The sequence below is a fragment of the Triticum dicoccoides genome, chromosome 2B, assembly GCF_002162155.2.
Source record: "Triticum dicoccoides isolate Atlit2015 ecotype Zavitan chromosome 2B, WEW_v2.0, whole genome shotgun sequence".
In the NCBI taxonomy this organism is placed as follows: domain Eukaryota; kingdom Viridiplantae; phylum Streptophyta; class Magnoliopsida; order Poales; family Poaceae; genus Triticum; species Triticum dicoccoides.
The window spans coordinates 15,667,623-15,677,546 of NC_041383.1; the positions used below are offsets into that span (position 1 = coordinate 15,667,623).

A 9,924-nucleotide genomic window follows, 5' to 3' on the forward strand; every position below is an offset into this window, starting at 1 on the left:
CTAGGGCTTGAACATGGGTTGCCTCCTAACTTTGGTAGCCTGCTCAAAATCATAGGCCATCTCGATCAGCCTCGGCTCGTACCCCTGCAGCCCGCCGAAACATATCCCGAAGGGGACCCCCTTCTTGTCGTAACCAGCCGGCACAACGATGCCAGGGTGGCCGCCGATGGCAAGGGGGCTAGAAATGTCGCTGTTAGGCGCCACGATCGCGTCCAGTTGGTGCTCCATCATCAGCATCTCCAGCCCATTCGCGTTCAGCTCCTTCAACCGCCGGATCGCGGCTCTCTCCACGGTGCCAATGCCGTTTGTGTTTTGGGCTGCGATAAGGTCGGGCTACCCAAAGTCTTTCAACCTCTCCTGTACCAACATGTAAATAAATTTTCTAAGAGCGTACATAAAGAGCAAGTTCCATTAAGTGCCATGTTGATTCTACCTATTTTTCAAGAGTCATTCTGTCCCTGGTGCTGAGGTTGGAAAATGGCTGGAGGCCTTTCCTCCTATCCATGCAAGCAGTTTCTTCAGAAAGAAAATATGATGATGATGTCCAGCTATGTCGCCATGTAGCTTAGAAGTCTATTGTAGGATGTACTACGTTCTGCAGATGGATTCATGTTGTTGGCTTGGCAGTATGGTCTGCTTTCAAGTTTCTTTGCTCAGTTGCAGTTTTGTATGCTGAAACTGTAATAAGGACTACGCAAGGTAGTATGGGCAGATTTGTTGAGACTGAAAACCCGGGGGCAGAGTTCCCACTGAACTGATTTTATATCGGGTTGTCATCAATTTCATATGAAATCAAACTGGGGGCTGATATATCCTCCTTTATCGGTTCCTTCCTTTTAGAGGGCCCAAAGGCCACTTTGAAAACGGGGCCGTATAATAGCCTGGGGTTCCTAGGACGTCCTGATGGGCTGACTTCTGGTGTCGTGCGGCACCCCTAGGCCGTGTCACCATGAAAATATATTTGAAAAGGCATTGCGGATTTTTCGGTGATTTCTCCAGGAGGCTTTGTTTGGTTCTTCTTCGGGCCAACGAGTCCTTCTTGCTCTGGTTCGGCTATTCATGTGCTCATGCTCGGTTGTGAAATGGTGGCATTCAATACTACATTTTGTTATGTATTGTTTGTGTGCTTTCTTCGTTTGTATTATTTTCCTCTTATATACTTCGTCAGAAACAGTGTAGCTCTGTTAAGAGGATGAAATCCTACTTTGTGAACAGTTTTTGGGGTAATGATACATAGAGAAATTATAATGATTAAAATAGACGATTTATATCCATTTCGGGGTACGGTAAATGAACTCGCTTACATAAGTCTAATTATATGCCACTTATGTTCAACGAAATATACCAGAAAAATGTAAAATCTTATTAAATGCAGTGTCTTCAACTGTTGCGGCGATTTCATGGCAATACACTTGATTTTGGCATTGTACGGCAAGAAATGCAAGTGAAACCTCTTTGCGCCGTAGAGTGTTACATTGCCGCTACCCTTGAAGTTATATGTAGTTCACTTAGATTGTGCCGCCTGGCTAGCTAAGGCTTGAACATTGACGTCCTTCTCACTTTGGTAGTATGCTCGAAGGCATAGGCCAGTTTGATCACCTTGGCGGATATCCATAGCCCACCGCAGCATTTCAGAGTGGTACTGCAAAAGTACTCGTTTATGGAATTTTAGTTTCATAACTAACATACTATGTGTCAACAATATATACAGAACAAGATCGAAAAATACATACAAATGAAATTCTCCACCTTTAGAACCACATTGTCGATTTATTCGGAGTAGCACTTGCATACAATCCTTGTTGGCCCAAGAAGTAACATTTCAGCTTTATTCTTTTACACCAAGAGAGAACAGTGCAAGTGGAGACTTTTTGGCCATGGTGCCTCACATTGTCGCTACTCAAGAAAGTTATGCCACCTAGCTAAGGCTTGAACATGGGTGGCCTTCTCACTTTAGTAGCCTGCTCAAAAGCATAGGCCATCTCGATCAGCCTCGGCTCATATCCCTGCAGCCCGCCAAAGCATATGCCAAAAGGGACACCCTTCTCGTTGTACCCAGCCGGCACAACGATGCCAGGGTGGCCGCCAATGGCGAGATGGTTGGAAGCATAATGCTCGGGTGCAACGATCGCGTCCAGTTGATGCTCCTTCATCAGCTTCTCCAACCCATTCACGGAGAGCTCCTTCAGCCAGCGGATCCGAGCTCTTTCCAGACGGTCAATGCCGTTTGTATTTTGGGCAAAGATAAGGTTTTGTTGCCCGAAATCTTTTAGCCTCTCATGTACAAAATGTAAATGAAATATCTAAGAAAGTATATATAGAATAAATACCATTAGCAACCATCTCCTTTTTAGAGTTTTATTGCCTACTGTCCTCTGCAACATGATTCCACATTGTTTGAATCTATGACAAGAAGACTTAAGAGTTGAAATCTAGAATGAGTTTTTTTCATATGTTTGCCTCTATAGGATGCGCTTTGTTGAAAGCTATGATGTCCGCAAGAGAATGGACCGGAGAGTAGGACAAGTCCGCCAAGTACTCGTTTATGCTCGACTTGAACTCGGTCAGCATCGCAGTCCCCTCATTGGAAACAATATCTTGACTGTTGGTGGCGATGTCAAGGTTCTCGATCACCACGGCTCCGTGTTTCCTACAACGAAATTAATTTTTCATTTGCAAGGTTACGACGAAATTTATAACCAATGCAATGTCATGTACTATAATTTACACTAGTCATGGAGATTTGAAGTATGATAACCTCATTCTGGCAAGGTGCTGTTCGTACACCCTCATCTGCTTCTCTCCAAATCCTTGAAACAAAAACAATTCATTGGGACGCCGATCCTCTTCCCTCTCAGCCCATCTTTCTTCAGGAACTGCAGATATCCACCATGAGGGATGTACTTGGATGCTGCTCGAGTGGCCACAGCATCGAGCTTGTCGTAGCCGATGATGGCGTCCAGTACATGGACTGCATCCGACACTCTCCGACACATCGGTCTGCAGCATTGCAAATAGCATGCTGAACATTTCAAATTTCCAGCGTTTTTTTCAAATTCTCAAAATACCTAAATGCAAACTAAATTCAAGTTGAGTAAATTTAATTGAAATTTTATACTAAGTGAGTGAGGTCCAAGATTTTTGTGCTACCTAAAGTTCAAAGATCAATGATGGGGACAAAACGTCTAGGGGTGATGAGGACGACGCCGGCGCGGCTGGTGAGCCCGACGGTGGGCTTGATGCCGACCACGGAGTTGAACGACGACGGGCAGAGTATGGAGCCGTCGGTCTCGGTGCCGAGCGTCAGAGCCTCCATGTTCGCCGCCGCGGCTACGCTCGACCCGGAGCTCGACCTGCACGGGTCGGACGACAACACGTATGGGTTGCGCGTCTGGCTGCCGCGCGCGCTCCACCCATTCTTGACATTGCGGAAGTTGGCCCACTCAGAGAGGCTGGCCTTGCCGAGCACCACGGCGCCAGCGAGCCGGCCGTGGTGTTGAGAGTGAAAGTGCTAGTTATCGACTAGAAAGGGGGTGAATAGGCGATTTTTATGGAAGTCTTCAAGACATGGGAGTTTCAAAGACAAATAATAGAATTGAGCCTATTGACATGCAGCGGAAGGTAGACTACACTAGGCAAGCCATAGTCAAGTATTCAATGAAGTGAAAGCACGAAGACTAAAAGCAGCTAGGTAGTATGGATCAGGATGGAAGATAGTATGAAACCAAAAAACAATAGTCGTCACACAGTGAAGTCAAACAGATAATGCAAGCAGGCAGTGACTTCGCGAAGACAAACTGTAAGTAAAGAGAGGGAGAAGATAGAACCAGTCGCTTGGTGAGGACAATAATTTGTTGGAACAGTTCCAGTTGCTGTGACAACTGTACGTCTGCTTAGGGAGGCTGAGATTCAACTCAGAAGACCGCGTCTTCACCTTACTCCCCTTGAACTAAGGACACTTAGTCCTCGCCCAATCACTCTGGTAAGTCTTCAAGGTAGACTTTCGAACCTTCACAGATTTCGTTCACCGGCAATCCACAATGACTCTTGGATGCTCAGAACGCGATGCCTAACCAGCTGGAGGATTCACAGTCCTCAAGTGTAACAAGTCTTCAGATCACGCGAACAGAAAGACTTCAGTGATGCCAAACACTCTTTGGGATCAGGGTGTTTTGGGCTTTGTCCTCGCAAGGATCTCTCTCTCTCGAATGCTTCGGAGGTTGATTGCTCTCAAGCGACAAAAGCCGTACACTAACTCTGAGCAGCCACCAATTTATGGTGTAGGGGGTGGGCTATTTATAACCACTAGGCAACCCGACCTGATTTGTCCGAAATGACCCTTGGTCACTAAGGAACTGACACGTGTTTCAACGGTCAGATTTCAAACACACGCGGCAGCTTAACTTGGGCTACAAGTAAAGCTGACTCATCCAACTCTGGATAAGATTTTCTCTTGTTGTCTTTGCTCGAAGACTTAGGATTTGGTTGAGCATCACTTTAGTCACTCTGGCTTTGTTCACTTGGACCCCACTTAACAGTACAATGGTTCTTATGACTCAACAAAGAAGAAAAGGAAACTACGAAACAGCTATGTCTTCGCACTCCATAGTCTTCACGTGAATGTCTTCTCGAGTCATAATCTTCGTTGTGAATATCTTCACATACCACCATTGTCTTCAATGTGTTCACACATTTTTAGGGGTCATCTCCGGTAGGTAAACCGAATCAATGAGGGACTACTACCTGTGTTATCCTACAATTCTCACAAACACATTAGTCCCTCAATCAGGTTTGTCGTCAATACTCCAAAATCAACTAGGGGTGGCACTAGATGCACTTACAATCTCCTCCTTTTTGGCGATTGATGACAAACTAGTTGAAATTTTCAATGGGGATAAAAGTATGTGAAATTGTAAGGGTTAAGACATTGTCTTCATAAGTAGCAAAAGGATCCCCCTGAAGATGTGCATATAAGTAATTTGCGTTTGAATGCAAATGCACATGGGAGGTTTTACTTGTGGAGATCCTCTTCAACTAATGAAGACAATTGATCATGGATGAAAGGATATAGAGAAGGTAATGACATGCATAATAGAAAATGGACGTCTGCAGAATGACTTCGTTCATGATTTATCATCGCATCACATAGTTGACAGAAAGGTAGCAGACGACCATCAAGTTTAAGTGTTACAACTCAAAGAACCAAAAGTATCAAAAGCGAAAGTTGTAAACACTTGGCAAAAAATATAGCAACCACCCATAAAGACCCGCTTGAAGACTGTCAACTCATATGCTTCTCCCCCTTTCGTCAGTAAGGACCAAAAAGGTTTGAAGACATAAAGCGTCTACTCATCCCCATGAGGAGTAGGTGAAGCAGCAGGGACGTCGTTGAGGTTTGGTGGTGCAGAAGAACTTGGTGCAGTGCCAATACGTAGCGATGTTGTAGTTGGCGAAGTAGCATCATCTTCATCATTGATGACTCTTGCATTGACAGTTGCCGCTGAGGAGGAGTAGTCAAAGTCTTCGAGTGAGGGAGTCCAAGGCAAGACAGCATTCCTGGGAGGAGTGGAATCAAATTTGAATCTCTCTATGAAGCCATCTTGTTGAAGATCATCTTCAGAGCTCATCAATGTCAGACTCTTCCACGACCGCCGACAGGTTTCATGAGTGACAAATGCATTCTTGGTGGCAAGGTTGCGAATGTAATTAACATCCACCAAGAGGCTTTGCATCTGACGCTTCAGCCAGTAATGATGCTTATCCTGTTTTTGATGCAGGGCGACGAGAAGCTCTCGGTCATTGAGAACACGAGAAAGCTTTCGAGGCCTTTGAGCAATTGTGCTTTCAGTGGCTTCAGTATGGGCACGATGAGGTGCACATGTATGTCGAGCCAAAGGATAAACACGCGTTGCAGCAAGAACTCCTTCAATGGGTTGAGTGAAACTTTGACGATCAACATTGTGAAGATAAATTGGCTCCTTGGCAGGCTTTGGGTATATGGCTTCGACAGACATATCAACTTCTGGTAAGAAGATTATGTGGTTGCGCACAGAGGGCTGATAGTTGATAGCCGAGTGAAGCTTGATGAGACGTATTACCCATGGAGCATAAAACTTCAGACCAAATAAATCAGAGCCAGATGCAGCCAATTGCCTGATGAAGAAGTCTTGAGCATTGAAGTTGATGCCATTGAAGATATAGAAACCCAATGTCTTCATTGCTCCTTCAAGCTTCGCTGCAGGAGAATGTCCTTTGACAGGCCATAGAGTTCACCTGATGATATGGTAAATAGTGCGGGGCAGATACTCTAGGTCTTCCACAAAGAATTCCTTTAGATATTCAGCGTAGCGTGGCAGTGGCTTCATCATGCTCAGCATTTGGCTCATGTTTGGCTCAGACTTCTGGAAGATGCTCTCCAAGGCGTTGCGGTGAAGCTGACAACTAGGTTCATAGAGTTCACCTGGAATGGGCAAGGCAATGAGTTCACCTGAAGCTTCCGAGTTGACCTCGATGACGGCCTGCAACAGCGGGTTCAGGCGGCTGATCCAGTCAAGGTAGAACCGGACGAGCTCAACCGAGGTTTGGCTCCCGTTGTTGAAGCCAAGCTGGATGCTGGCCACGGTCGCCTCCTCGATCTGGAAGCTATGGGCACCGGCGAGCATGAGCACGAGCGCGAGGGCGGCGACGTTGACAGCCAGGAGTGGCCTAGGCATCCTGGAGCGCGTCGAAATGTGATGTCAATGTGCCGGCCGAGCTGCGCTCATCTCAGCTCAAGCTAGCTCCTCACTCAACTAATCTTTATACGTCCTTGGATTTCTCTTCTCCCTTTGAGCTCTCAGTTTTTATGGTGCGATGGAATCCAAGCGGCAAATCATATATACAAGCAAGCAAGCGCACATGCTGCAATGCGCCATGCCAATGGTGGATAATAGAAAGGCAGGTGGGCAACACAAGTTTCGTTTTTCTATTTAGAACTAAGGCTCGCGAAATAGCCCGGCTTTGAATTAACAAAGCCATCAACCGGCCAGGAGTTACAACAAACAACTCAAATTACAATATTCAGAATGATACAATGGGGAACACTGGACTGAAACACTGACTACAACCTCCACAAGCAGCTAATGACATGGAAACTAAGATTACAGCTTGCAAAGGCCGAGCACTCCACACTAGGATCATATGTAGCAGAGCGGAGCAGCAGAGCAGGGCATAGCCGACCTTCAAAGATGGCCATGCTCCAGGAACACCTAGAGAAGAAGGGGAGCAACGACTTCCTTCTCTGCCATCGAAGAGGGACCCTACCCCCTCGCCATGGCTCGTAGGCGCCGCACCGTCGGGATTTCAAGAAGCTCACCCTAGAGCTGAAAAAATGTCGCCCTCACATCGAAAGGTGGACCTAGAGCGACCACTTCGATTTGGGATATCCCTAACCGGACGCTCCACCACAGACCATGCCCAACTAGTTGGAGACAGACTTCATGGAATCGAACGACGAAGAGGAGGCAGCTCAATCCCTCACCTACAGAACCTCCCGACCACATCCAGCCTCCCTGACGATGCCCCCAGCAAGGTCACAACGCGCAAGGCACCGCCGCCAAATCCGTAGTGGATAAAGGGTTTTCACCCGGGCAAGGGGCCGGGGTGGAGAGCAGGGGACCTCGGGTGCGCCCCCATGGAGGAAAGCAGCGCCTTTGGGTGTTGCCACTGCCGGGCCAGTCGGACCGGCCAAGGTTTCCCCCGGTCACCTAACTGGCCACCAACACGCACCAACGCCGGAGCCAGAGAAAGCGCTAGCGCCCGCCGGAGGCGAGAGAGAGGAAGCAGAGAAAGGGATTTCAAACCTCCATATCTGACGAAGAGCCTTCCACGCGGCCGGATTCCACCAGCCACCCACCGCCCGCGAGGCCAGGCACGCTGGCCAACACCCCTGCGAACGCCGCCAACCGCACGACGGCGCTGCCTCTTCAGCTGGGGCCGCCGCCCAGGAACCGCTGGCTTCCAAGAGGGGATGAAGCACCGAGATCCCCGCCGCACCTTCACTGGCGCCTGCGCGGGGACCGTCTTTGGTAGTGGCGAGGGGAGGATGGGAGTGGAGGGGGTGGCGGAACCGTAGTCACCCCTCGAGTCACCCAAGGGGGCCACACAAGTTTCATTTGACCAACAGAATCAGCAACACCCCACTGCAGCTCTTCTAGAAGAACGTCACGGGCAACCTACAACCACCGGTTTGGACGGTGGTCTAATAATAGAATTGATTTTTATGCATTGTGCCTTAATTTTGTCAGTTGTGTATTGTCAAATGTTTGGCCAATCGACAATGTGACTTAAAAAAATGACATGAAAATTAAGATTACAGCTTGCAAAGGCCGAGCACTCCACACTAGGATCATATGTAGTAGAGCGGAGCAGCAGAGCAAGGCATAGCCGACCTTCGAAGATGGCCATGCTCCAGTAACACCTAGAGAAGAAGGGGAACAACAACTTCCTTCTCTGTCACTGAAGAGGAACCCTACCCCCTCGCCATGGCTCGTAGGCGCCGCACCGTCAGGATTTCGAGAAGCTCACCCTAGAGCTGGAAGAATGCCGCCCTCACATCGAAAGGTGGACCTAGAGCGACCACTTCGATTTGGGATATCCCTAACCGGCCACTCCGCCACAGACCATGCCCCACTAGTTGGAGACAGGCTTCATGGAATCGGACGACGAAGAGGAGGCAACTCAATCCCTCACCTACAGAGCCTCCCGACCACATCTAGCCTCCCTGACGACGCCTCCAACAAGGTCACGACGTACAAGGCGCCGCCGCCGCCAAATCCGCAGTGGATAAAGGGTTTTCACCCGGGCAGGGGGGTCGGGGTGGAGAGCAGGGGACCTCAGTTGCACCCCCATGGAGGAAAGCAGCGCCCTTGGGCATTGCCGCCGCCAGGCCGGTCAGACGGCCAAGGCTTCCGTTGGTCCCCTAACTGGCCACCAACACGCACCAACGCCGGAGCCAGAGAAAACGCTAGCCCCCGCCGACGGCGAGAGAGAGGCAGCAGGGAAAGGGATTTCAATCCTCCAGATCTGACGAAGAGCCTTCTGCCGCGGCCGGATTCCACCAGCCACTCGCCGCCCGCGTGGCCAGGCAAGCTGGCCAGCACCCCTGCGAACGCAGCCAACCGCCCGATGGCGCCGCCTCTCTGGGTGGGGCCGCCACCCCAGGAACCGCTGGCGTCCAAGAGGGGATGGAGCGCCGAGATCCCCACCACCACCTTCACTTGCGCTTGTGTGGGCTTCGCGGCGGCCATCTCCAGTAGTGGCGAGGGAAGGAAGGGAGATGTGACTTAATAACCCATATTTGGATGTGACTAAATAAAGCTCGGATTTTTCATGGTGATCAAAATAAAACTGCCATGATGAAAAAAATAGTACAAATTACCATGATAAAAAACTAATTTCCCATGGAATAAACATTTGAAAAATTGTTGTGGCAGATCAAACACTGCTTTTTATCATTTTAATTCAAAAAATTTACCATCGCAGACGTATATAAAAATTTGCCATGATATTTTTCATTAAAATTATTATGCTTTGTATAAGAAATTTGGCATTTCTGTAAAAAGTAGTAATTATGACCAAAGTTGCCATGATAACACCCCTTATTATGCACACCAAAAGTGCTTATTCTGCTAACACTTCAGCACCGTCCCGCACCACTCAACCGAACCGCATGAGAAACCCACACCCACCAAAGGTATGGACGGAACAGCCGCAAGACTCCAAACACCTTTTTCTTTGGATGCTCTGCCTCTGCTAGTCCCCTCCGGCGCTGATTTCGAGCCAGCCAGGCGAATTGACGCTGGCTCCGCGATCTTGCAGGTGTGCATTTTGGCAGTCTGCCATTGCCGAGGGCGGGGGAGAGGCGCTTCGGTCTCGGCGGGGGCG

The 9,924-nt window shown here is 48.7% G+C and overlaps 1 pseudogene; it reads right to left on the bottom strand.

Moving 5' to 3' along the window:
* LOC119361774 lies at nt 1–3,475 on the bottom strand (annotated as a pseudogene).
* Between the last annotated feature and the right edge of the window lie 6,449 nt (nt 3,476–9,924).